General features: G+C 37.7%; 1 long non-coding RNA gene across 1 annotated transcript; it reads left to right on the top strand.

Annotated features, from left to right (window-relative positions):
• On the top strand, nucleotides 1-2315 carry LOC103398411 (uncharacterized). The gene is made up of 3 exons (XR_523494.3): nucleotides 1-66; nucleotides 319-395; nucleotides 500-2315. It is a non-coding gene; the product is annotated as an uncharacterized LOC103398411 (long non-coding RNA).
• The last annotated feature ends 3707 nt before the right edge of the window (nucleotides 2316-6022 follow it).

Here is a 6022-nt window from a genome sequence, read left to right as displayed (position 1 = left end):
GTTTCCGCTGTTCCACCTGCAGCTCCACTCTCAGACAGGGAGCACATGCTTTTGACTCTGAAAATAGTGAGTATTTATTAATAATATATGCATCTGTATATATATGTATATATATATATACACATATATATGCCTATACATACATACCTACATACTTTATATGCATACATACATAGTGTATCTATACACTGTATGTGAGTACAGTATATGTAAGTATATGTAAAAAATATATCATTAATATTTTTGCAAATGTTGCAGCTTGTTTGGACATGCCATTATTTAGTCCCTCTGTCATTGACATATGCTTTCTTCTTTAAGGGAAATTGTACTGTAAACTACATTTTGATCAACGTAACACTGGGACAAATCTGCGGAGGAGTTCCTCTCTGCGCTCCGTAAGTAGCTGGACGATGACCTCTTATTCTGTAAACACTCTCTACCTGGTATAGTATCTGAAAGTGAGAAATCTAACCTCTGTGCCTGACGCCCTTTGTCTCAGATTCAGAATGGAGCCGGGGTTCAGGAGCCACGTCTTGTTGATAAAGACAGAACTCCGTCCTGCAGCTCAGCAGACATGAGCGGTAAACCTGCAGCAGGTACCTTCTGCTCCTTCATAAAGAAACAGCTGAGCTGGCCATTGAGTGTGTCTCGCACTGTGTGTAACGCCCCCTGGTATGTGTCCAGCTGTGTGCATGCTACAGCGCGGGCATTTGTGCGTCACCTGAGGGACAACGCCCAGGACTATACATTCCTGTATGAGCTACTGAGTGTGAGCTTGCCTCTGCTTTTTGTTTTACAAGAGGTACTGCTGCAGCTCTACACAGAGGCTGTGCCGGGGCCCACCAGCTCTGTACAGCCTCTGCTGCTGTGGCTGCAGGAGCACGTGATCAACAGGCTTATCTAGACAATCGCCACAAACCCTGCTGTCCCCATCAGCAATGCAGCTGTCTGAGGTGAAGAGCAGCTCCAATGACTAGCATCTCACAACCAAAATTGTGTCACCATTGTGTTTAATGTTTACCTCTCTGTCAGAAAACCAGTCTAGTTAAAGTCCATACATAATAGACATAGTTAGGATGAGTTAGAAGTACATATGATCCAACACGGCCAGAGTCGTCCTACTGTTGTCTGTGCTAACAACCTGTTAGCAGAAAGTGAGACCAGAGTTGCAAATCATTAGACTCTGCTTTTCAACACCAAACATGGTCACAATATAAGGGCAATATGACATCATCACTTCCCCATGTGACATCACTCTTAAAGTTAAATCAGTTCAATCCTAACCGATAACAGTCTGCTGTCAGGACGAGTGATGCTGTTCTCAGAATAGGAAGAGAAAGAGTGAAAACTGTTCTTTTGATGTATTCATATTTTATGTTTTAAATTTCTTTTACACTTGTGATAGCATTTTGAGTGGATTTCGACTCAACAAAGTTGTCATGTTAGGTTTTGTTTGTTTTTGATGGACGACACAGTCAGTCAGCAGGACAAGTCTGTCTGTGCTGGATTATATTCAGTACTTTGTTCAGTACTCCTTCACGAAAACAAAAACATATCATATAAACAAACCAACATTCTCCTTCATTTTTGTTGTTAGTGTGTCAGATGCATCCAGACTGATCAAAGTTTTTTTTTTTTTTTTTTTTTTTAATGGTCAGAACCTGCCAATCGTATTTGTGTCGGCAATTAATGCAGGTCACAGATAAAAACTACTGACCAATTCATATGGGTCCCAACTGGCAAGTACTGAATAAGGGGCCGGACACAAACAGTGCCTTTAGAATTTAAAACCTGCTGAAATCACCTTAAAAAAACAGACCCTGCAGTTAAACTATGTTGACTCAGGTAATGACTGCCTAACTTGATGCACTTTATCTTTAGGGATCTGCCTTAAAAACACAATATCTACTGTGTCCTACTGACATATACAGCCTCGCATTGCAGTATATATCTCTATGCAACCCTTAGGTTATCCGTTTTACATTCTGACTGTTCTGGTTGACTGTAAGAGCAGATCTCAACGTAGTATTTTCTATCCAGACACTCTGAGGAGGTGTTAAGTTCTACTCTGCTGCCACCTGCTGTTGACTCTCAGAAAACCAGGCTCAAATGCATAACACGACTAATGTAATGTTATATTTAAATAACAGAATGTGAAACGTTTGCTTCTTTCACATTGACTGTAGAGTGTTGACACTGAGTTTTCTTACCATTATTAAAAAGCATGTTGTAAGAAGATCAACTGCAAACCTCTTTGACTGGAAGCTTCACAGTGGCTTCCTATTCAAGTGCCCATCTCTATTGATGCTGAGTTGGATATTCAAGTGCCCATCTCTATTGATGCTTAGGAAGCAATTTAGAGTTGGATTTTTTTTTTCAAACAGAATGTACTCTAAGTTTTTTAAAAATTGTTTTTATAGAATGATGGTTGGATTATGCGAGTTGATGTTTGCGATTGATTGTGAGCTGCTTGTTTTATTTAAATTTCCTGACTCTGCATGTTTGAAACAAGATAAGTTGCATGTTTTTTTTGTTGTTGTTTTTTTTAATATTTATCACAAAGGCACCATAAATACAGGTTCAGTTTGAGGATTCATTACTGAACTGCCGTCCTTTTCCCTCTTCCAACCCTTAGAACTAAAACACTTTTTTAAACAAGTGGCCTCACTCAATAAACCTTGTGGTCAGCTAATTACGACAGAGTTTTTTTTTAATATCCAACTTCCATTGATCATTTGAGTTCAATGTTATCTTTTAGAAAGACTGGCATCGTCCTTCCAAATCCCCACAAATTGGCTTAATTTGAAACTACACTTAAACGCACAAACAAATGAGACAAAAATAAATAATTGCTTCTTTTTTGTCATTTTTTATTAAAATAATATTTTTTAATATTTCTGTTCATTTTAATTAACAGAAATGACTAGATTTTATCTCTACACCAATGATGGTGTTGTACGGACATAAAGGTGGAGTAAATAATGCAATACCTGGAAAGGCCTTGAAAACCCTGAAAGCTGTTGTCCTGCAGGCGTATAAATGGTATAAATGACCACCGTCTGTCGAGTCTGTCTCTCAGCTCATAGCAACAAAGAACCTGATAAAGTTTACACTTCAGGGTTGAACTCTGTTTCTCCTGTTTTATCCTGTGCACATTGACTTTTGTTACGCTATATTTTCATTATATAACAGAACCAAGAGCAGGTTAATAAACACATTATTGGCACTTTTCTGCCTCTCCTTTAGTAACTCATAATGGAAAAAGTCCATTCACACGGTGGAAGAAACTGGTCAGGAATGCACTCAGAGCTGAGTGAACTAAAACTTAATCATCTTGGTTTTTTTTTCATGTTGCATTTTTGCACTTAAGAACTGTCCTTGCCACCAGATTAAACTCTGTTAAAATACTTCCACCTGTTGTTGCCGTGCCTGTGCGCACTGACAGTTGATTACACTTTAAAAAGCTGTTGTGCAGCACTTCACATTCCCTCTGCAGCATCTATGAACCGCGTGAAACCAAATATTTCTAAATTCAAAGTTCTTTTAGCCTTATTTACTTTGATGAAACATTAAAAAGGGATTGGTTTGTTTATAATTATCTTTGTTGTATAAAGTGTCTTACTCTCTGAAAAAAAAACACAATAGAATCAAGACAAATCAGCCAAAAACCGCTCATTATTTTACTGTTTCATAGATAACTGCACACATGTCTAATCCAAGAACACTCCCAGAGCCGTCATCACAGCATTCTGTATCAGTTTTATCAGGATCTGTTTAGTCTAATGTGCCTTTTGTTCAATGTTTTGTTTTGTTTTTTTCATTCAGAGCTGCCACACAGGAGGGACATCACTGCGTTCACTCCAGACTCAGACGATTTTTTTTCTGTTTAAAGAAATGCTGTTTAAAATGCTGTCAAATAATAATAGTTCATGTTGTTTCTGGCTTTTGCCTGTTTGTGTTTGCACTGCTGACTTCTTCACTGAGAGTAAACCATAAAACATCCAAGGGTTTTTAACATTTATTTTAATAGAAACACCCCGCTGTGGAGCACGGTGCGTTCCGAGCCCGTAAATGTACGGTCAAATACATCAGATTGAGGACACATTTTGAGATTAACAAAATATTTTTTGTCGACACGTTGAATAAAAATGCAGCCTTCATCGCCTCAGTGGTGCTCAGCCATATTAGAGCTTTTCGGCAGAAGTGTTTTCAAAAGATCCTAAAAATAGCTGACTGTCAAAAGACTGGTTCATCGACTAAACCGTTGTTCAAACGCCCGCTTCGAGGCAAACCAAGACAACACTGTGTCTCACAACAATAGAAGTTCCTTTTTATGACAGTGGCTGTGCCATTACTACCACAGCCCGGAGGGGGGGGGGGGGGGGGGGGGGGTCCATTAAAAGGAATTGCTACTCACAAAATTGAATGTTCTATTTAAGAAGACCGAAACGAGCAACTTGGACCATAAACATACCAAGACAATGTTAAATAATAAGTTGTTTTAAGTACAATAAATATTCTGCAGATTACCATTTATTTATAAAAGTTACTTCCCAATCCTCAGAGCATCTATTTGTTCATTTGACTTCTATTATGGCCTTTTAATTTGGCTTTGAATTTTAGTCCAAAACTGTTCTTGTAAAGTAATGTTTGTTTGTTTTTTACTACAGGTCTCACAGCTTCTGAGGTGAAACTCTTTTTGGGGTTTAGGATTTGGATTAGAAATGGGTTAGGAGAGTTTGGGTCATGTTAATGCGACACAAAACTTCTGGTCCTCAAATTATTTGCAATCTTCAAAAACAACAATCAAACGTGTGTGTGTGTGTGAGAGAGAGTGTGTGTACAGTACCTGTTCTGTCCACTGTAGCATTACAGCGCCGTTCTGTTTTGTGAACTCCTGCTCCTCAGCTCAGGTTCCACTCAGCTGACCCCCATAAACCTCCAGACCCAGAAGTTTTATTGTCTCCACTGCCCCCAAGTGGCCGGATCTAAGTTATGGGTAAGACATGTAATATTGATTAATGTGGAAATTTAATTCACAGTGACTTAAACGTTGTCTTGTTATTGTGTCAATTCATTGGCATAATGGCTAAATAAAAAGTTACAAATGTGTCAAACAGAGGAATATAGTGGTAAACTGGTAAAGAATAGACTAAGTATCACTGGGTTTGATTTAAACATGGCCTTGATGTGGTACATTGTCTTTAACTGACCCCGTTATGTCAGGAGTTTGAAAGAAAACAGCTGAGGTTCCTGCTCGTTGTATTTAATCTGTTTACTGACCCTGGTAAGTTTTCATCTTGTTTTATTATTATTTTATTTTTTGTAGTAATAAATTATCTTTTCTTGCAAACAGAAAAGGCAGGACTGAAAACAACTTGTACAGTTAAAGTGAGTGGCATTCAAGCAACAAAGCAATCAGAACCTGAAATTGCTCTGAAATTACAGAAGCTGTGAAAGTTGATGGGAGTAAAAAAAAAAGAAAAGGCAGGAGATAAATCTGAAAATACAATGTCATTATTTCAAAGGGTTTACGCAAATCACCCTTTTAAACAAAACAAATCGTCCTAAATGGGAAGAAATTCACAGGTCACTTGAAAGAATGGACCGTCATTTACACGAACATATGCATTTGCCATTAAATAGAATTATCAGAATAGAATTGAATTAGTTCACGTGTCGTTGGTCTTGTTAATATATGGGATACAGAGTGTGAGAAATTACAAGTGCTTTTAATGATTACATAATTATATATTATATTTAAAAGACAACAGATAAAAAGAAATACATCAATACATCAATATGAATGAAGGCTGCTGGTTTCAGCTCAAATCTTTTTTAAATCAGACTGAAACAACTGAGAGAATTTCTATTAATAATGCTTTGAGCTGCAGCTTCACTGGACAAAAAACCCTATATATCCAGCATTTAAACATATCTCATCTGCACAAATATTGGAAAATTAAAAAAAAAGGACGTTGGTGTTTGAAGAATACATGAGATGCATTATAAAAGAGGAAGA

Source organism: Cynoglossus semilaevis, unplaced genomic scaffold, assembly GCF_000523025.1.
Source record: "Cynoglossus semilaevis isolate Cse_v1.0 unplaced genomic scaffold, Cse_v1.0 scaffold1102, whole genome shotgun sequence".
In the NCBI taxonomy this organism is placed as follows: Eukaryota; Metazoa; Chordata; class Actinopteri; order Pleuronectiformes; family Cynoglossidae; genus Cynoglossus; species Cynoglossus semilaevis.
The sequence above is the reverse complement of the archived record's forward strand: the minus strand, read 5'-3'. Positions and strand labels throughout refer to the sequence as shown.